The sequence below is a fragment of the Prionailurus viverrinus genome, chromosome A1 (genome assembly GCF_022837055.1).
Source record: "Prionailurus viverrinus isolate Anna chromosome A1, UM_Priviv_1.0, whole genome shotgun sequence".
NCBI lineage: Eukaryota > Metazoa > Chordata > Mammalia > Carnivora > Felidae > Prionailurus > Prionailurus viverrinus.
The window spans coordinates 125,638,431-125,661,915 of NC_062561.1; the positions used below are offsets into that span (position 1 = coordinate 125,638,431).

The 23,485-nt window shown below is 39.9% G+C and overlaps 1 pseudogene; it reads left to right on the top strand.

Moving 5' to 3' along the window:
* The first annotated feature begins 233 nt into the window (after nt 1-233).
* On the top strand, nt 234-22,184 carry LOC125164363 (dual specificity protein phosphatase 5-like; annotated as a pseudogene).
* Nucleotides 22,185-23,485: the final 1,301 nt, after the last annotated feature.

Genomic DNA, 23,485 nt, shown 5'->3' on the forward strand with positions numbered 1-23,485 from the left:
CATAAAAACATCATCTGTAAACTGTGTTCTCTAGGAGACAATAACTATGCAATTCTGTAGTGTGGTTACTGAGCAGAAGGCCTACCAGAATGAAGACTCTTGACTGAGGATCAAATGTTATGTGTTGAAATGCCATTTTCATTTGAAAATATTTCACTTTGTACATCATCATATGGTGGTTGATAGTAGCCATGAGAATGGAGAGGGGGTAGTTGCAGAAGAAGGTTAGGAAAATGAGACTGGAAGAACCCAGGAGTCCCAATGACTACCCTGACCTAGTTGATTCACAGCCGGTGCTTAATCACCCAATCGCCCAATTACCACATCTGGCAGGCAGTGGAAATGCCAGAAGCCCCAAGAAGAAAGAGAGGCCTGGTATTTTGCATTCCAGATAGCCTCAGGTGAAAGGGAACTTGGGCAAAATATTGCTGGCATCTGTGAGTTAGGTTTTTCCAATGAAGACACTGCAATGCCAGATATCACAGGGGGTCCCCTCCTTGTCCCTGTGGCTTACTTGGCAAGACTTCTTTGGAGCACATATTTCCATGCTCTAGTCCCATATTTACAAGGAAGTTTCAAGAGAGGAGCTGAGTAGCTCCTTACCTCCCCACATTCCAAAATTGGACCCCTAGATCTTGAATAAATATCTCATGGTATGGCTCCAAGAATTCATGTTTGTAGTATATATAACTTTGCACTTTTCATTTTTGGTATGAATTTTTTTTGTTATCTTGTATTTTTAAAACCCTCGTTCTTATTACTCAGAAGTGGCATCTCTCATTCCACTGATGCTGATGAGATTATTGGTGCTGTTTGGGTAACAAGAAGGAACAACTGGGGTAAAGGGTATATACACAAGGTCTTTTCTTGTTGTGTACAGAAAATACTGAAGAGGCATTGTAATAGTTTCCCCACATACCCTACATGATTTATCTACCAGCAATTCCTGTGGTATTAGTAATATCTCTAAGTAATTCTACTTTACAGATGGAGAAATGGAGGTACCCAAGGTTTAGCTAATTTAGTTAAATCAGTAGACAAATTTAAGATTTGAATACTCTTAACCTGATGTGTTTTCTAGGCCAGTGGTTCTGGGGGATTTCAGGATCCAGGCTCATATTCCATCTCTGTACCCACCACTAACCTTGCACTGTACCCCCACCAAAAAAAAATTTTTTTTTCATTCCAATTTGTTATCCATATTGTTGATATATCTGAAGAGTTAATTAGGAGAGTGATAATGACAGTGAATATTAAGTAAATATCAGCAGCTAGCAAGAAAGAAAAGTTTACTAGAAAAGCTTTTCCATGGTGGCTTTTACTTATAAAAATATGTTCTTAACATGTGTTTCATTGCTTTTTTACTTTTTTAAATTTTTTAATGTTTTTTTTTTTTATTTTTGAGAGAGAGACAAAGTATGAGCAGGGGAGGACCAGAGAGAGGGGGAGACACAGAATCTGAAGCAGGCTCCAAGCTCCGAGCTGTCAGCTCAGACCCCGATGCGGGGCTCAAACCCACAAACCATGAGATCATAACCTGAGCCAAAGTCGGACACTTAACCACCTAAGCCACCCAGGTGCCCCACTTGGTTGGTTTTTTAAAATAAATTTTGAATACTGATTCACTTGCCCATTTTACCCTACCCAGCAGTATACTCATTTCACCTATAATTAATGTCTGCAAGTAGAACTCTTAACTTCTTTCAATTTGATTGTTAGGTCTGTATTTATATTATAGAAAGTACTCTATAATTTAATACTTACTTTTTTAAATGTGCTACTTTGAATTGATTTGTAACCTCAGTTGCCTTGTTTTCCTTGTCTTTGTTCTATAAGAAAAACTTCTGTTGGATTTTGATTTATAGAACTAAATATACTCTGACAGAAGCATGGGGCAAGCCCCACTGTTATTAAGGCTTCATTCAATTATAGGTAGAAATGAAATTTAAAAACTTTCTGCAGTACAGAGAGCATTCACATTGAGTGAACCATTTTATTAGAACAGGGATAGTTTCTGCTATTGCTTATTTCTACTTTTGTCACTGGACCCTCCATCTCTGGCTCAGGCAATTAGCTCATTATGGATACTTGAATTATTGATAATAACTACTTGGCACTTAATTAGGGCACTGTGCTAATGAGGCCAAATTGCAGCTGCGTGTCTGTGGCTGTCATTGGTTTCACTCCATTCGCCCCAACCTCAGCTCACTATCTTGCATCATGCTTTCTACCAAGTTCACAAAGGAGACTTAGCAAGCAGTCAAGAGTTGAGTCAATAAAAAACCAACAATGCTGCCAAATAACGTTCAAAATGCTTATTCTACTGATAGGGAATAAAAAGCATGATTTAAATTAGTACGTACGTAATTCTTATTACATACTGAATTTGTACAAGGCATTTTGACTAATGGAAACTGAAGTATTACTGAAGTTACTTTAAATTATCTTAACAAAGATTCAGTGTCTATAATGTTCATGACATTATGCTAGCCATGGTGAGTGATTAAAAAAAGGCCTTGTCCCTACCTTATTATAGCCTAAAATAGAGGTGGGAAGATAATAATAATGTGTATGTCATTATTAAACGGTTATGTTGAAGATAATGTTCTAAGTACTGTATATATATTACCTTATTTTCTCCCTAACCATTTAGGTAGGTATTATTATCCCCATTTTGCTAACAAAGAAACTAGGCTCAGGAAGGGTAAATCATTTACCGAAAGACATTAAGTGCCTGAGCTATGATTCAACTCATGCCTCTTTGATTCCAAAATCTTAACAGTTAACTACAATACTATAAAGTACAAAGACTTAAAATGATAAAACAAGACACCAAAAAAAAATTTAATATAGTTCAAATGTTACTACACTTAACCAAACCACTGATACAAAAAAAAGTCACAGAAAAGTCAAGAATAATACACAAATCCTGCTTTTGCTTCATCTGTTCCCATGGAGTAGTTGGTTGCCTTTGTGAAATACACATCCCTCTCCAGTTATTTTGGGGAAACCACAAAGGAGGTGCAGTCTCGCATGTTCTCACAAACAATTTTTTCAGCTACAGTCCTCAGGAGGCACCTAAGTGAGGGTTTATGGAACATGAAGAGTTAGCACTAGACCTTGTAGACACAGAGTCTTACCCTAAGTAGAATGGAGGAAACAGTCTCAACTGGCTACCACAGTGGTGTTTAGAGAACACACAAATAATTCTTTTAATCTATACTTAGTTTTGGGATCCCTCAGAGATGGTCACCCACATATACACTCACAGTTTGAACCTGGTCCCCCAAATCTCTCAGTCATTATTAAGGGCATTCAAAGGGTCATGTCTGGAGCTTGAATCAAAAACAAGCATATGCAAATGTGGACTTGAAGAAGTCGCTTTTGGGAGAGGGGGACAGGGAATTTGGGGTTTGATTTCTGTTACAAAGACAGTATTATATGCTCACTACACCATTTTTTGTGAGCACACAGAATATATGGCCCAGCTTTCTCTGCACATAGGTTGGGAATTAGTGGAATATAGATGAATGTACTGAAACCACTTGTTATAATGGTCATCAAAAACATCTCTCTCAATAGTCTAGCATTCTCTTCCCACTTCGTGGTGACCTGGGAAATCATGTATCCAGATAACATAGTTATATGAGGAAAGTCCAACTGCATCCTTAAGTCATAGCTTTAAGATGAGCTGCTAAAAAAAAACTACCTGACCTGAGTCAGACTCTGATATGAGCAACAAATAAATCTGTGTTCCATTAAGCAAGGAGATTTGGAGGGTTATGTTACCTAGGCATGACTCAATCTATCTTCACTGACATGACCCCTGAGTGGAAGCTCCAGGACTCTTAGTATATATCAGCAAATTTTCCTCCCCCCAGGGATATCACTGTGTTTGATATTTAGGATAACAAACAACAGGCTAGGGATTATGGGAAACAAGTAGTTGTGCCATCCAAATATTCCTTGGTGACAAACTAACAAAGGAGGAAAGGGACTATAGGAACCATACCACAAAAGACTGCCAAAAACTAGCTATATGTACCAGCAGGTCTGGGAGAAGATATGTAGGACTGGATTCTGAGGGTACTTGATCAAGGGCCTGAAACATAAAAATGGGTAGTAAATAGTGTGTGCACTTGGGGTTGTTTTTCTCAGATCTAGGATTTAACACCTTGGAGAAGATCCTAGGAAATGGTAAACTCACTACTCCAATAACTCCCAGAAGTTTGGAAAAAGGGATGGACATGCTGAGTGAAGTTGAAATGACAGAATTATCATGGTGGATAGTGGACAAAGGGATTAAGAGCTCAGGGAAGTGGCCATACTGGAATAGATATACTATTTATGGCCAGAAGACCATCAGAAGATAATGCTCCATAGGAAACCCAAAGGATGCACCATTTGTAAAGCCATAAGGTATACACCAGTGAGAAGAGTAAATAAATAAATAAACAAACAAACACAGTGTTGGCTCCCCTTTGTAGGCCAGGGCAGACCAGGGTAAGAGATACCATTACAGAACTGGACTGACTGACAGCAAAGGAAATAATAGGGCTCCAGAACACACAGTCCAAAACCCAGCAGTTTACAGTCATTACAGGGATCAGCAGAACTGATGTGGCAGTCTAGACTGCCTAACTCAAAGCACAGCATCCAAAGGATGCTGCCAAAATAATAAATGGTAGACAAAAATACTATTCAACTTGTACTAGTAGAAAGTTAAGGACAGATACCTGGCAGGTTGAGAGCACTCCTCCCAATAAATTGTCATAGTTCTTGCCCAATTTCTGGACCTGAGCCCGTTTTCGGCTCCAAACCCATTGCTTGAAGATGTAGACAAATTCCTAGGAGAAAGGACTATACTACACCATTAATAAGGAAGCACAAACCTGGTGAGCCTCTTGAGGTTCTAGAGACAACATATCCACATGCAAGGATACTTTGCCAGCCCACATACTGGGTGATACAAAAGGCTGCTAGAGCCACTCTGGAAAACAGTGTGGAGGTTCCTCAAAAAATTAAGAATAGATCTACCCTATGACCCAACAATAGCACTGCTAGGAATTTACCCAAGAGATACAGGAGCACTGATGCATAAGAGCACTTGTACCCCAATGTTTATAGCAGCACTCTGAACAATAGCCAAATTATGGAAAGAGCCTTAATGTCCATCAACTGATGAATGGATAAAGAAATTGTGGTTTATATACACAATGGAGTACTACATAGCAATGAGAAAGAATGAAATATGGCCTTTTGTAGCAACGTAGATGGACTTGGAGAGTGTTATGCTAAGTGAAATAAGCCATACAGAGAAAGACAGATACCATATGTTTTCACTCTTATGTGGATCCTGAGAAACTTAACAGAAACCCATGGGGGAGGGGAAGAAAAAAAAAAAAAAAGAAAAGAGGTTAGAGTGGGAGAGAGCCAAAGCATAAGAGACTCTTAAAAACTGAGAACAAACTGAGGGTTGATGGGGGGTGGGAAGGAGGGGAGAGTGGGTGATGGGTAGTGAGGAGGGCACTTTTGGGATGAGCACTGGGTGTTGTATGGAAACCAATTTGACAATGAATTTCATATATTGAAAAAAATTAAAACTAAAATTAAAAAAAAAAGGTTGCTAGATTTCTGGGTGGCCTAGAATAGAAAAGACTGTAAAGCAGGTCCAAGTTATGGTAAAAATAGCCCTGCCACTAAGGCCATATGATCTGCAGACACTATGGTTTTTAAACTATCAGTAATAAGAAAACATGCCATTTGGAATTGATTGCAAGTCTCAGTAAAAGAATTATATACTATGGAAAACTACAGGTTTTAGTACCTGTCTCAGTGTCTGCTTCCAGAGAACCAATCTATGATCGGGTAAATTGGATATTTCCAACTTTGCCACATGATGAGGATGCATTACAGAAGGAAATAAGGAAAAAATATGAACTTCATGGGAAGCATATACTGAGTGTATCTGTATGTTTCTATATTTTTACAAAGGGAAATTAGCCCCCCAAACAGGCAATTCATTATGTCCTCCATGAAAAATTTTCTGAAGAGTACTGCCAAGATCCACTCCATGTACCTTTCATAGGAGGAAGAGGCCACTGTCCTTCCAAAGTCATGCAAGATCCAACACTCAAGTAGCAGTGTCAGAGTCTGATCCTTGTATTCACTGAAGAATAACATCAAGAAATGTTGGAAATTGAAAGGATTTTTCAGGTCTTTACCCTCATTGATAGAGCCTGACATCATTCTATGGAGGCTTCAAATGTCTGACAGTCACTTTCCTACCTTCCTTTGGGACTATGGCATGGAACCTAAAGAGAAGTCTGCTGAAGTCTTCTATGAAAGGCTTCCTACCTGATTTAAAAAAAAACAAAAAAAACCAACCTCACAAGGAAGTAATGCTCTTGAGGCCTCAAACCATGGCACCCATATGCAACCATTAGGAGACACACCAAACTAAAGACGACAGCAGAGTAAGACAAAAGAGCTTGTGTCCTTGATAATAACATGGAGCTGTTGAACCAATTCATGAAATAATCTTAAGTCCTAAATTTTTATTTTGACATAATGCGCCGCTTATTTTTAAGGTCATTTTTACTTGGATATTATGATTTTCAGCCAAAAGTACTGTGTTGAAGCATTTTCTAATCCAGTAACTTTGTTTCACAGATAAAGAAACTGAGATTCCAAGTAAGTAACTTGTTCAACACTTACAGTGATTAAGTGAAAGAGCTACAACTCAAATGCGGATGTCCTGATTATTGGACTAAAGCACTTTCTGCCAACCCTTGGAGAACATTCTAGTTGGAATCAAAAGGAAGTAGGAAGACCAGAGAGAGGCCTGGTAGGCTCTGAGGGGAAGCAATCTCAGGCACTCAGGGACAAGAGGATTTGTGATAGAGTACAGACCAAAGGGATAGGATTCCAGCCAATTGTGAGTGACTTCCCTGCCTTGTTCCTGACCTCATACCCCACCCTTGTGTCCCCAGAAAGCCAATTAAAAATAAGCACTGACCATGTCACTGTCCTAGATACATAAAAATAACATTACTGTACATGACCAAAAGTGAACCAGATTCTCTGAATTTTTTTCCAACTTCCAAAAATAGTTAGGACTTTCTGCCAAAGAGAGTGGGGTTTGAATTCCCATGAAAAAAAAAAAAAATCAGTTGATGGCATTTGCTCCAGTGTAGAGATAATTAAACACACACTCAAGAATGGAATTCTCCATGCTCTCTCACTGTGTCAGCCTGTTTTCTGAAAATAAATAAGGGAAAAAAAGAAACAACCAAGATGTAGTGAAGAAAGCACTGGACTTGGAATCAGGAAAACTGGATTCTAGATTTTAGGAAACAGATGCCATTCTTTTTAGTGACCCAGCATCTAACCCTTCCTTTACAGGTTAGAGGAATCTCTCATTTTAAGACACAGAGCCCATCCTTCATTGTATCAGCTCAAAAGGCCAGATATTTATTATTCCAGGCTCCCTTGCAGCTAGAATTTGGGTACTTGATGGCTCACTGTAATGGCTTATTTGATGTGTTAACTTACCGAGTCACAGGCTGCCAGATATTTGGTTAAACAATATTCTGGGTATGTGTGTGATAGTGTGCCTGTGAGGATGTTTCTAGATGTGATTAACATTTCAATCTATGAACTGAGTAAAACAGATTGCCCTTTCCAATGTGGTGGCTCTTGTCCAATCCAAGGAAAGACTTAAAAAAAAAAAAAAAAAAGGCAGAGTAGAAAAAATATGTTCTTTGTGCCTAACCTTCCTCAAGCTGAGATATCTGTCTTCTCCCACCTTTAGACTCAGACTGGAACTTATGCCATTGGCTTTCCTGGTTCTTAGGACTTTGACTTGGAATGAAACTATACCATCAGCATTCTTCGGTCTCCAGGCTTGCCAACTGCAGATCTTGAGACTTCTCAACTTCTACAACTATATGACACATTCCTCATAATAAATCTTATTGCTTATTATGTAATTCTTACAATAAATCCTATATATCCTACTAATTCTGTTTCTCTGGAGAATCCAGACTAAAACATCCACCAATCAAAGGCACTATCCCCAGATTTTGAACAGGATGTCAAAAGAAGGATGTGGCAAAGAAGGATACAGAAATAGGGACTGGTGAAGAGAAGGGGAAGGAAAAGAGAGTTGATTAGACCTTCTTAGTTGAGATATGACTTAGAATCACAGGAAATAACCCAGGGGCTTTACAAAAAATATTTAGGGTATGGGGCTTTTATTTTATCTCTTACTGTTGAGGCACTGAACATTATTGATTCAGGGTCAGTCTTTGACTCTTGGCCAGACTGCAAGCTCCATGAAGAGAGAAATCTTCATTGGCCTGTTCAACACTGTACCCTTGGACCTATCCTAGTGCCTAGAGACAGCAACTACTCAAAACTGTTTGTTGAATGAAGTCATTTTTGTAAAGGAACACATCGGTCATTATTTGCAAATAGGACCATTTTGGTTTGAGCTTTATCCTGACCAAATTAAGCATTGCTCAGTGTAGGAACTTAGAGGAAACCCCAGGCTAAGAGAAGCATTATAATAACCAAAGAGGACTTAACTTCAGGTTTGACTGCAATTGGAATAAGTCACAACATTGGACATTTCTCTAACAATGAAGGATCTAGTGACTGACATTTTGGCTATGAGAGTGATAACCTCCAATTATAGAAATTCTCATACACCATGCCAAGATAAGCTGGGATATAGGTTGATAAGACCTGCCTGGACCTTCTCTGACTAGACAATTTCAGCAATGGCTCAACTCACATTCTGGTTTTATTACATCTTGCTGTTGCCATTAAAGGGCAAAGGGGGGATCGAAGGAGCAATCTGTAACTCTAATAAAATAATTACACTTAACGTCTTTATTATATTTTAAGAGATTTAGTTCAAAAGGTAACAGAAGCCTACAGTTAAATTTGTATTCAAATGGAAAATGCAGCTTCGTTTGTCAGAAATGTACTTCCTGAGGCCACTGTATGCTGTGGCAGTGTGTAGGACAGGGCACAAAGGTATCCTTGACAGTGCTTAACTGGAAGAGAAACTTCTCTGGGATAATCCTGGGTACCCTAACAAGCTGTAGAGTTATCACTTACAAGCAGATATTACGAGCTGGTCACTGTCTAAGTGCTTAACATGCTCTAACTCAGATAATCCTCACAAATCCCAGTGAGTATGTTACCATCATTTCACCCATTTTACAGATGAGGCAAAGCAGGTCCAGAGAAGTAAATAACTTGTACAAATTCACAAGCTACGATGTGAGGAACTGAGATACAGACCCAAGCATTTGGGTCTGGAGTCTGTGCCCTTAACAATTATACAAGTGAATACTAAATAAAAACTCAGTACTTCCCGCCACAGATAACATGGTTGGTGCTCACTGCCAAAGATGAGTCAGGGCTAAGAATTAGTGAGGGGCTGATGAACAAAGAACAAATTTAAGGCCTTTAAAACACACACACACACACACACACACACACACACGTTACCTTTTGTGTTATTTACTAACTATAGGGGCGTCTGGGTGGCTCAGTTGGTTGAGCATCGGACTTCAGCTCAGGTCATGATCTCATGGGTCATGAGTTCAAGCCCTGCATTAGGCTCTGTGCTGACAGCTCAGAGCCTAGAGCCTGTTCCAGATTCTGTCTCCCTCTCTCTCTGCCCCTCCTCTGCTCACGCTCTTTCTTTCTCTCAAAAATAAAATAAACTTTAAAAAAATGTATTTCCTGACTATAAAAATAATATGTTTGGGGCGCCTGGATGGCTTAGTCGGTTAAATGTCCGACTCTTGACCTCAGCTCAGGTCATGACCTCATGGTTCATGAGTTCAAGCCCCATGTAGGGCTCTGCGCTGACAGTGTGGAGCCTGCTTGGGATTCTCTCTCTCCGTCTTGCTCTCTGCCCCTCCCCCGATTGTGTGTGTGCACTCACACAGTCTTTTTCTCTCTCAAAATAAATAAACTTTGAAAAATAAATAAAAATAAAATTAATATGTTCACAGGAGAAAATGTGGGAAATATTAAGTATTTAAAAAATTAAAATCTCAGGGCTCCTGGGTGGCTCAATCGGTTAAGCATCCAACTTTGGTTCAGGTCATGATCTCATGCCTTGTTAGTTCAAGTCCCACGTCAGGCTCTATGCTGACAGCTTGAAGCCTGGAGTCTGCTTGGGATTCTATGTCTCCCTCTCTCTCTGCCCCTCCCCTGCTCATGCTCATGCTCATGCTCTCTCAGAAATAAACATTAAAAAAAATTTTTTTAATTAAAATCTCATGTCAGTTTGAGTTTTTTATACCCATCCACAGATCTTGTTCATCTGCCCAAGTGTCCTATCAATTATTCAGTATACTTTTGCACTGTGCTGTACCTGGCTCTGTGAAGCAATTATACACATCATATAAACTAACTCAGCTTTGGTTTACAAGAAGAAACAAAACATACCTAAGAAATGTCCGTTATCTACAATTTTAGGCAAGTTGTTATTAAAAGTGATGGAGCACCAAGGGTTTTAAGGCAGCAAAACTAGGCTGCATGATACTATACTAGACATTTGTTAAAACCCTCAGAATGTGCAATACCAAGCATGAACCCTAATGTAAATTATGAACTCTGGGTGATAATGATATATCAATTGTAGATTCATCAATTATAACAAATGTGCCACTCCAGAGAGGGAGGGTGGTAGTGAGGGAGGCCATACATACCTGGAAATCTCTGTACCTTCTGCTCAATTCTGTTGGAAACCTAAAACTGCTCTAAAACAATAAAGTCTATTTAAAATTTAAAAAAAAAATTAAGTTTGAAAAATTGATACAAAGTTAAAGTAACTAAGGCATGGTATTTATTGTGTGCCACACATAGTTCTAAGAAGCTACATGAATTACCTCGTTCAGTCCTCACTATAACTAAATTGATGAGACTATCCTTAAATAGCCTTCTTATAGATGAGGGAGCCAAGGTGCAGAGAAACTACCCAAGTTACCAAAACTCATAGCTATTAAGTGGTAGAGGCAGACTTTGAATCTGAGCAGTGAGCTCCAGAAGCTCCTAATCACTATTGTCCCCTGTCTTCATGAAGGTTTGAGACAGCTAAGGACGGTAGGATTGCTTCGGTGAAGGGCAGGGGTGAAGGGAACGGGGGAGCTCTAGAGGGATATGAGCAGGGAAGAGGAACATTTGAGGCAGATGAAGGAGTCCTCATTTCTCCTGTTCCTGAAGTATTTCAGAGCCTCCGAACATCTTGTGGGTGCATTTCCACCAATGCAGAATGCTAGATTTCTGATCCTTCTGTGGAGGGTTCACACCAAGCAAAATGACCACCATTTCCAGAAAGACAGTCATAGTGGACATATACCCAGCACTACTAAGCACTGTAGATAAATTGTATCTTCAGGCCAGAGTAAAGTATCTCTGTCTCTGTCACCCTGCCCTATACCTCCCTCCTCCCTCCCCTCACAGCCCTCTCTATCTCAAATCTCTTCCCAGTGACAGTTTGCCCTTGTCCCTCTAGGGCTGCCCCAGGACACTGCCCTGCCAGCATTACCCCACCCTCTCTCCTGGCAAATCTGCTCAGGTTGTGGTTTGGACCTGGAGGTCTACACTGGCCAGGAACAGCCTGAAACAAACTTCAGATAATGAGAAAGTTCCATGTTTGCCTGAGGCATGACAAGTCATTCAAGACAATCTCATACTAGTTAGTACTCCATCCCAGCTGTGCCCTCACTGTCCTGTATATTGAGGCCTGCTGAGGAGAGCCAATCTTGATAGGCCTGTTTCTCTCCCTCATCCTTCCTGAAAGGGCATTACTAAGATTTCTTTCTGACAGAAATTTCTTTCTGTGGAATTTTGTAAGTATTCAAAGTATTCAACCATTTCACAAGTTTGCTTAAAACTGTATCAAACTAGAGAGCCTGGGTGGCTCAGTAGGTTAAGCGGTTAAACATACAACTTCGGCTCAGTCATGATCTCACGATTTGTGAATTTGGGCCCTGCACTGTGCTCTGTGCTGACAACAGCACTGACAGCACAGAGCCCACTTGGGATTCTCTCTCTCTCCCTCTCTCTCTCTCTCTCTCTCTCTCTCTCTCTCAATTTGCCATTGATGCTTGCTATAAAAGAGTAGAAAAAGTATAATATAATGGTCAAGTAAACTATATATACAATTTATTATGTAGCCATTTAAATAATGCCTAAGAAGGGTTTTTAGTATCACAAAATGCTTAAAATATATTTATCCAAAAAAAAGGAAAGAAACTGAGCGCCCCAAATTATAAATAGTGTGTGTGTATATATATATATATATATATATATATATATATATATATGTATATATATATATATATATATATTCACTTAATAGACATATAGAAAGATGACTGGCCAAAATGTTAGCATTTTTAGCTGAGTGGTAACTATTGGATGATTGTTACTTTCTTCTTTATGCTTCTCTGGCTTTTCCAAGTTTTCTATGTTGGACATGATTATGAGAGTAACTAATGCCTATTTTGTAAACAATACAAAAAATCATCAAAATAAAGTGATAGTCAACCCAAGCCCACTTTATAGAAGATAACCACTGTCAACATTTTGGTGTTAACATTTAGGATTTGTTTTCCTCTGTACATTTCCATGTATTAATGTCCATTTTAAAATAGGCAATGATATTATACATGGTATCTTATACTCTGATTTTTGTGCCGGTTTTATACTAAGAAAACAAATCTCAAAACATAAAATTGATATTATTTTTCTCAGGACTTCTCACTGCCTTTTTATCCTTCTTCTTTCATACAGGTTTGCAGAAATGTGAATATATACATAAATAATGTAGCCACAGGAACATAACATACCATGCCCAAAAATAACAGTGTAAAAAGTGTACCAATAATTAATGTATGAGGAAAATTTATATTTAGCAACTTGGAGAAAAGGGCTTCTTGGTACTCCCCCTTCCCTTAGAGTTGCCTTGGAGGACCTTGAACCTGACAGTGACCCATAGCAAGTGAGGCCTATTTAGCAAAGAGGTTACAGGCAGAGTTATGTCTGAGTTAGTTAAAATTCCTCCTCCTCCATCTCACGCGGGCTCTCTGACCTTGGGCAAATGACTTGACTTCTGTAAACCTTCATTTCCTTATCGAAAAAAGACAGAGGCAATTCTATTAATGACCTCAAAGGGATGCTGTAAAGATTGAATTGGGCAGTCCATGTGAGGTGCTTAGCATAGTCAGTTATTATCTAAGTGGTGATGATGTCATTATTCTTTCTTCCCAGAAAGGGCTGTCACACTTCATCTGGCTTAAACCACACCCAGACAAACAGCATTTAGTCCTTACACTATTCTGTCCACATCAAGAAAAAGAAAAAAAAAATCAATAGGCAGCAGACATTATACCTTATATGCATATCACATATATGGATATCATAATAAAATAATGTTCCATAGTCTTTTACTATCCCATACTTAGCATTAACTAATAGAGTTTAGAAATGGAAATAAAGTTTAACATTTAGGTTTTTATACATTTTGTTAGGCATTAGATATAATAAGAGTAACAATAAGAGGTGGAGGGAAGGAAAAGAATAGCTACAATTTTTGCACGCTTTCCATATGTCAAGTAGCATGCTCAGGGTGGTTACAGAACTAAATGTTACCAACAAGTATTTTTTGTCCCCATTTTACAAATAGGGAAACTGAGGCTTAAGGAAATTAAACAATTTGCCTAAGAATACACACCTGGTAATTAGACTTGAATCCAGTGTATTTAATTACAAACTTCTGAGCTTAACCACAAGGATAATCTTCCCAATAATTCCACAAAGTAGGCATTACCTCAAGTGTTACCCAAGGTTAACACCTAAGAGTCTTTCCATGCTGGAATTTACAAAATCTTTTCTGGAATAGTCACTCCCTCAAACCCTACGTGTTATTTCCATGATCAGAAGCTGATTTCATGTTTGCACATTAAAATTACCAGGACAGGCTTTTAAATACAGCAAACCTCCCTACAGAGATTCTAATGTACTGCATCTGAGCAGCTTCAAGCCCAACTCAGTCCAATTCAACCAGCATGGAGAAGCATTGCACTAAATGGTGCTGGGAGCACCCACTGCTTCTGCAAGGACTCTCAAGTGGTTTCTCCATCCTCTCAGTTCCCCAGAATTTCTACTCCATCCAGCAGCACCTACAGCTCTTTTCCTAGGTTTGCTCTTCTCCCTCTCTCATTCATTCTCTGCTCTGCCACGAAAGACCTTAAGTCACTCCTGGATGATCCACCTCCCCCGCCCTCACCCTTTCAAAGTTTCCTAGAAAGCTTTGGTGAAAGCATGATCTATTCCTTTCAGTGAGTTTGGGAAACCACTCTTTCTGTGGTTTCAACAAAAAAAGGAGGGGGGGGATAAACAACAACAACAACAAACAAAAAACAAAAACAACAAGAAAAAGGATGCTCACAAATTACCATTCATTGTTCCTGGGAACCAATCCTTTGATTTTTAAGAATTAAGAAATGAGGGGCACCTTGGTGGCTCAGTTGGTTAAGCGACTGACTTCAGCTTAGGTCATGATCTCATAGTCTGTGGGTCTGAGCCCCACATCAGGCTCCACACACTAGCAGTGTGGAGCCTGCTTGGGATTCTCTCTCTTTCCCTCTCTTGCTGCCCATCCCCAACTCACATTTCCTCTCTCTCAAAAATAAAAAAAAAAAAAAAAAAAAAAAAAGAATAAAGTAAGGAAGACTTGTCAGACCCCTCCTGCCCCAAAACTGCCTGAAAGGAATTTTGCTGAGTGTGTTCTTCTGAATACAGGGTCATCTGTATCTTGGGGACCAAATGACCACAAAAAGTTGCAGCTTCTGTTTTCTAAAAGTTACATTACATAGTCTGTGGAAGACTTTTATTACATGGATCTTACTGTTCAAAGAGTGCTCAGTTCTTAAAAATCTCAGACCTTCTAACTGCTAAAAGGAAAACCACACTGATTTTGTTCACCAGCAAAAACATATTAACATATGGCCCCAAACAGACATATCATATCTAGGGTTTTTGCTTAAAATGATATACCACTGTTCTTTCTACTGACTACTCCCTTATTCTTGTTGTATACTCACATATGGAATACAATTCTGAAAATACTTCTTTTAAACTATTTAAATCTTTATCTTTCCATGTTAGTTGTTTATCTCCACTGCAAATAGTTCACAGAGACATGAGTCAATGTAAAACTTGCACTACTTTTCACTGATAAATCCACAGAAAAGGACTTTTGAGATGAAATGACTGTTCTCTCTCCCCATATTTGAGTTGAACAATTATGTGGCCACAATAAAAAGCTTTAAGTAGCTCAACCTTCACCTCTGTTTCTCGTGAGAATCAAGAATGAGACTAATGATCTTGTCTGAACTACCTGAAACCAATTCCAACGTCTACTTTTGCAGTTTTACACCCAAAAAGAATCTGAGACTTTAAGCAGAATGTAAGAACTGAAACCATGATATTGCTGTACAGTCTCCTCTTGAAAGGACTTTGGCTTGATTCATGAGCACCTCATTATTAATTTACCTTTTGCTGCAGAGATGGAAAGAAAAATGCACAAGAACCAAATCTAAAAAAAGAGGCCTTACTGAATGAAATGGACATGGTTTACCCTACTGTTTCTCAAAAGGAATCCCAGAAGAGTACAGAATTAAGAACAAATTGTTTCAGCAACACAAGGCTGCTTCTTATCCAAAGTGGTCTTCAAAAAAAATCAATAAATATACACATAAAAATGAGTTAAACAGTTCACAAAGTTACTAAATTAAACAAAAGCATCTAAACTGGGATAAGTAGTCATTTAGGGATAACTTACTGACTGAGAATTCTGAAATCCTAATTTATAAGTTATATAAATTATTAACTATAAAAAGTCATCAAAATGATGCTTATTATAATTATTATCACCTTCTGGAAAAGATACAATAAAATGAGTGAGATGTACTCAGTTTTACAGATGAGGTGGAATAAAGTGAAATCAGAATCAGACAATAAAAAGGTGGACAAGGTCTGTTTCAGTATTTTAATACACTTGTTTAAAACTTCTCCATGGGTACAGATATATCTGCATGTGTGTAAGATACACATGCACAACTTTTTCCTGGACTGATTGATAATCATGAACAATTATGCTTAGTTTTAATTTCACGTTCAGTTTAAAGCTGTCCAATTGAGTTTCTAACCATATACTAGTGACAGTTTCTTTGTAAAATTTTTTTTTAATGTTTATTTTTGAGAGAGAGAGAGAGACAGAGAGAGAGTGTGTGAGCAGGGGAGAGGCAGAGAGAGAGGGAGACACAGAATCCAAAGCAGGCTCCAGGCTCTGAGCTGTCAGCACACAGCCCGACACGGGGTCTGAACCCACAGACTGTGAGATCATGGCCTGAGCCCAAGTCAGACTCTCAACCTACTGAGCGACCCAGGCACCCGACGACAGTTTATTTTTAATAAAACAAGTGTCACCTGGGCAGTGAGGATATAGCCCATTCTAATTTTTTTTCTGTTTTCTTATATTAAAAACTGAATATATGCTATTCTAAAATTAAATATCTATTCTATTCTATTTAATGCTGGTTCTTCAGTCTATTTTTAAAAATTTTTTAAATTTCTATTTTTAAAAATTGGGGGGCTCCTGGGTGGCTCAGTCAGTTAAGCATCTGACTTCAGCTCAGGTCATGATCTCACAGTTCATGGGTTTGAGCCCTACATCAGGCTCTGTGCTGACAGCTCAGAGCCTGGAGCCTGCTTTGGATTCTGTGTCTCCCTTGCTCACTGCCCCTCCCCTGCTCATCCTCTCTCTCTTTCTCTCTCTCTCAACAATAAACATTTAAAAAAAATTTTTTTTAATTGGAGGAGACAAAGTCATCACATTAAAGTTAGAGCTGGTTTTAAAAAGCATTATGCAAGATATTCTCTAGGAATTCAAACAGATTTTTTTCCTGTTCACATATTTATTTCACCACTCATTCATGACCAGATTTTAGTTTTGTATTATATTCTATTAAAAAAAAAAATCTGAAAAAAGCACCCCAAGACCCACCAGAATACACAGTTTTTATCTTATTTTCTTTTGTTTCCAATGCTAACAAGTTATTATATGGTCTTATTTTAAGTAGAGCCATGAAAGTGTCAAGGGTTTGGGGGGGGGGGGTATCTACATTTTCATGAACTGTACTCAGATTTTGAGTATAGTATGCTGTTCCTCACAACTATGGGTACTTTTGTACTTCCTTATTCCTCACAAAGTATAATTGTTTCATGTTTTCCATTGTCCAGTCCCCAAGAACCTTGACTGAAGAACCAGCATTCTGTGCTGGGTTTGAATTCATCATTAGCACCCAGGGTAACCTCAGTCCACAGAATGTAAGAAGACAAGTGAGGCAATGTTTGTGGAGTCCAGCGGCTGAACCCGCTCCACAACAGAAGAAATGCCCCAATTGTCCTTCCTAAGCAAAAATTGCCATGATTCCCCATAAATAAGCAGTTGTCCGTTGACTGTTATAAATAGACTTTAATATACAACCAGCTGTCTCAGAAAGTTTATAACTGTTGACCAAAGACACAGTAGGGAAGAGAAATGGGATGTTTCCACATAGCAGGAGAATAGCCTGTCTGCAGTGAGTGAGGTTGCACACAGATTCCCCATTTAAAACATGTTAGCATGCCTGAATTCAAACTAAAATTAGGGGATAGCACAATGGGCTTCATGTGGGAGTCTTTTCAATAGAGACTGTATTCTTTTCTGATGGGCACCCTTGAATTCAGGATTGTGAAATAAGTAGCAGTTACCAGCAGACATCCTACAAAGTGCTGGTCAGAGAAGATATTTTAGAAGATACAGAGCAAGATGCACCAGTTTGGCTGTGATAAGAACTAACCTCTGTCCCTGTCTCTTACCCATTTCCTGTACTGCTTTTCTTTATCGTTTTCAAAATAATTCTCCTTCCTTGCCTTCTTTCTCAACCTCCCCAGATAACGACTCTATGAGCAAGTGTTTTGAACAGTTTATTTTAACCAGATCCAATCCCTAGGGCAAGATGCAGTCTCAAAAATCTGATGGGGTATGACAGAGAACAAGGCCCAGAGCAGCCAGCCAGGGCACATGCCTCTCTGTACTGCAGAAGGATCCCACCCACGGCTGCTGTGAGTTCTAACCAGCCAGCCAGAGATAATTGGATGTGGCTGAGACTAAAGGTAGATGTGCTACTGTTGCAAAGCTCAGTAAAACAACTCAGGGAAGGACAAACATGCCTCAGAGAAATATGGAAATAGAAGGGTGAGGACCAAAGACAGACAAAGGAAACCAGAATCTAGAAGGAAAGACATATCAGAATGTTTCTCCCTCTATTAAAATAAATAGGGATGAAAAAGAATAGGATATTTTAATACAAAATAGTATACTGTGTACTTTTTTAAATGTACATCTTCCCAAATATCTCTGAAATATGCTCTGAGGATGATTTTCCTTTCCAAATGGGTTCCTGGTTTGATCCTCACCCTCTAAAAAATTTTAAGAGGATTATAATTTTCTAAAATCACTTAGATTAAAAAAAAATAATAATAAAGACTACCATGATTGCTTTTGAACTATCCAGAGCTAGCAGATAATCCTATGATCCCAACTCACCCTGAAATTTACATGAGTGAGAAAGTTTATGTTTAGTTTAAATTGGAGATTTTTTTTTCCTTCTGGTTGAGACACATGTAATTTAACACCGAGTCTTATTTAAGAATTACAAGTTCTATTTTAAAGACTGAAACACTTTAAACTGAGTAGGCAAGAAAATGTACCCTTAGAGATGTACACCCAGAAGATTTGAGATATTTGAGATCTCCTACTACAAACTTGTAAATGATTACTTTTTCCTTGGAAACTGCTGTTCCTCAATATCCTTTCATAAAGCAGCACCTCCCTCAGAGTGTTGTAATAGAGCTAAGTGAGTGGGAGTTGCCTTACACATGGCTCTCAGTAGCTTACTCTAGCACAAATTAAAGCACTTCATAACTTGACGTTGCTTTCTTTTTCTTCCACGGTAACTTTGCACTGTAGTATACAGACACAAGTGCATGTCAGTATACAGCTTGATGAATTTTCATGAACTGAACATACCAATAGGACCACCACCCAAATTAAGAACATTCCGCACACCTAAAGGAGCTCCCTTCATGCTCCACTGTGGTCACTATTGACCAACCTGCCAGCTCACAGTAACTACTATCCTAACAGTATCAGTTTTGCTTTTTTGAAGATATATATTTTTATTTTTGCTAAATAGACAAAGTAAATTTACCATCTTAACCATTTTTAAGTGTACAGTTCTGTGGCACAGAAGTATGTTCACATTATTGTGCTAATACTACCAGCTTCCATCTCCAGAACTCTTCATCATCCCAAACTGAAACTCTAATTCCAATTAAACAGTCTCTCCCCACTCCCTTCCTTGCCCAGGCCCTATCAATGACAATTATATTTTCCATGTCTATGAAACTGACTATTCTAGGTATCTCATATAAGTGGAATAATATATTATTTATGCTAGTTTTGCCTAGGAGATACATATCCAACATAAGGGACTACAACCTTGGTACTATGGTTAAAGAATGTTATTAATGATAATTAAAAATCTTAGTAAATGATGCTGACATGTTTTCCATACCTCATCAGTTTCATTCAACAAATAAAATTAAAATAGCTAATATAAATAATATTAAATAATTAAATAGCTAATAATAGAAGTTAAGCAGTCATTAGTCAGAAAGCTCCTTAAATAATGAGAAACTTAACCTTTCTGTGAGACCAAAGGTCCACCCCTCAACCAGTGGTCATTCTCTAGCAATGTCCTCCAAACCTGGGGATTCCCAGGCTCTCACCTGACACTGACCAGTAGCTAAGGCCTTAGTGTCCTATACCCAAGCTAGCCGGTGACAGAATATTCCAAAGAGGCTGGGAATGCTAAGGGTGACGAACTGACATCCCAACGTCCAGGTCAGCTTTGGAGCAGCCCTAAGGCAGATGATACAAAGAAGGTCAACAACAGGGGAATAGGTTGTATCCCAACCAGAGACCTGTTCAACAATACAAGTTTGCCCAAGGGCAAACATACGCCCATTCCAGCTCCCCCTTCCTCACCTAAGTGACCTCGAAGGTGGCACTACCTGGCCAACACACAATCTAGGGCACAGCAGTATTGAGACATTCAGACAGAACAAGGCCCAGCTCCCCTCCGTGAGGAGAATGATGAGAATAGCGGTAGAGGGGCCGCCATCGTGTGAGACAAGCATCACTCCCATAAACCCATCCTTCTGACTGCTTTGAGAAACAGAAACCAAATTTCACCCTCCCTCCAACGCTCTCTTGTCACGGTCAGAACTAATGCCGATCTCTCACTGGAGTCCTGAGACTTGAGTGGCTGCGGGGCCAGCAGGAGCCTCCAGAGTATTTCCAAAGCAGCCACACTTTTCTATCAGGGATGTGTTCACGTGGTACACACACATCTCGAGTTTATCATCCTGGACCATCAAGGAGAAAAGTCTGAGTTAAGGGATGACAGGCCTGGAGGAGCCAGGAGCAGGTAGAAGCAGCCCTTGAAGGAACACAGAACAGGAGGGCGGACACTGATAGCCACAGCCCAGACTTAGGTGCTTGTTTCCACGATTTCCCACCCCCATCCCCACGAAATGCTACCAGAAAGCTTCTGGAACATTCCTTCCCTGACAGGAACCAGAGCACCAGCTACTTACTTGTGCACCTGAGAGTAAAGCCATGTCACCTGACAGAAAAGATCTCATTCACGTGTGAAGGCAGACTCCAGCTGGGATCATCCAACGGCTCTACCCAGCAAAAATGCATAACCAAAAACCCAGAGCCAGTAGCTCACGGTCAACCTCCATTGCGTGGTGCTGCTTCAGACACTTCAGCGCAGACGCGACACTGCGTGCTGCCTGAGAAGGCGGCTTACGCATGCGCGGCTGCTGCAGCGCCCAACCTTGTGCTAGACCAGGACCTGCTTGAGGAGAGCGACGATGTGGGCGTGCTGCTCTCCTCACTTGTCACCTGGCTTCCCGTCGGCCCGCCAGTGTACCTCCTCCTTTGGGAGGCTTTCTTTCTTTTTTTTTTTTTTTTTTTTTAATTTTTTATTTATTTTTGAGAGACGGAGCATGAGTGGGAGAGGGGTAGAGAAAGAGAGGAAGACACTGAATCCAAAACATGCCCCAGGCTTTAAGCTGTCAGCCCACAGGCCGACATGGGGCTCGAACTCAGGAACTGTGAGATGGTGACCTGAGCCAAAGTCAGACGCTTAACCGACTGAGCCACCCAGGTGCCCCAGGATGGGAGGCTTTCTAATGGGAATATCCTGAGTGTTGCATAGGTGTAAAATTCATTTCACTACAGATGTTTGAAACCAAAAAAGCCCTCAAGAGCCAGTGTGGGAAATCAGTGCCAGCTTATGACCAGGACCAGAGCATCCCAGTTGAAATCCTTCAGCTGCTCCACCTTGGAAGTGCCTCCAAGTGGGAGTTCTTGGCCAATCTGCACATCACAGCTCTGCTAAATGCCTCACAGTGGACCTTGGAGTCCTGCATGACCCACCTGCAGTACAAATGGATCCCGTGTAAGACAGCCACGTGGCTGACCTTAGCTCTCACTTCAAGAAGCAAATGGGCTTCAATGACTATGTCAGGGAAAGGGGAGGCAAGGTCCTGGTCTACTGTGAGGCTGGGATCTGTCATTCACCCACCATCTGCATGGTTTACCTCATGAAAAGCAAGCAATTCTGCATGAAGGAAGGATGCCTTCAATTACATCAGGCAGAGGAGGAGTGTGGTGGTCACCCCCAGCTTTGGCTTCATGGGCTAGCAGCTCCTGCAATAGGAGTCTGAGATCCTGCCTTCCACACACCCAGACTCCCTCCTTCCAATGAGAGGCAACCAGCTCTTCATTCATAGCCCATTTGCAGGCACTGAGACCTGATACGTAGGGTTCCTACCGCACATTTCCTACCTCACTGCTGGCTCCAGTGCCCACCCATTCAACAGTCTCAGACCTCAGTGGAAGCCCCACGGCCATATCTACAGCCTACAAATATGGCTGGGAGAATCAGCCCAACCCCAAAAAACTATGATTTTAATTTTTTTTATTTTTTTAATCTTTATTTTTGAGAGAGAGACAGAGACAGAGACAGAGACACAGTGTGAGCAGGGAAGGGGCACAGGGAGAGGGAGACACAGAATCCAAAGTATGCTCCAGGCTCAGAGCTGTCAGCACAGAGTCCAACGTGGGGCTTGAACTCACGGACTGTGAGATCATGACCTGAGCTGAAGTTGGATGCCCAACCGACTGAGCCACTCAGGCGCCTCTGTGATTTTATTTTTTAAACTCAGATATTTCATACCTGTGCAATACTAAAAACCTCACTCTTTCCCACTGTAGGTGATAGTAAATGGCCACCGGGATTGCAAATGAACTTCAGACCAACCTTAGGGATAGGTTTTTGGAACTAAAGGAAATTCAAGCCGTTAAGAAAACAGCATCTGACTACTGTACTTCCAGATCTGGTGACCTCTCAGGACTGCACAGTCTGTACACCTCCTAATTCGCCTTTTCCTTTCAAGCTTAAGGCAATAGATAACCTATAGCAAAATGGAAGAAAGTAGGTGCTAGATCAAGAGAAAAAGCAGTTAAGAAGCCAATTCATTTTGAAGGAAGCACAATTTCCACCTTATTTTAACATTGGCAATCTCAGAATCTCTCTCCATTCCTTCAGGACATAAGCTTATCATCATCCAGTCAGAAAAATAACCCAACAGGGTTTGTAAGGACATAGTCTATATGCTGATTTGAAACCTCAATTTTTTTTTTTTTTTTGAGATTCTGTCATGAGTCCAATGGAGGCAATTAGTTGAAGTAGTGAGACATCAACCTTTCTGAGTGTCCTGTCCCCTGTGGATTCTTCCCTGACTTTTGACTTTGCATGATTCTTATTCATACTTCAATTTTTCTTATTGCATCTCTCCACAAACTGTCTCTTGTGTCATTTGAAAAGAGTTCTGCAGAACTTAGACCAAATCAGGCCTTTGAGGTGGTGGCAGGAGATGGGAGGAGAAAAAGAATACCTACTGTTTAGGTCAGGTGGCATTGAAACAGCCATTGGCCCCAGCTAGTTGTCCTTGTATGTGCTTGTCTCGTCTTTTACAACATGTGTTTTCTTCCCTGCGCCTGGAGGTTGTCTTCAAGCTGTTGACTTCTGGAATTTTATAGATTTCTTCAAGAGAAAAAAACAGTAGTTCCCTAAAATCCATATGAATATGAAGAAGAGCAATAGGTTACTGGTTATTGTTGTTGTTATTGTTTATAGTGTAAAATCAAAAAAAGTAAAAAGAAAAAAAAAGAGAGCCAAAAGCACAAGAACAAACCAAGGGCCAC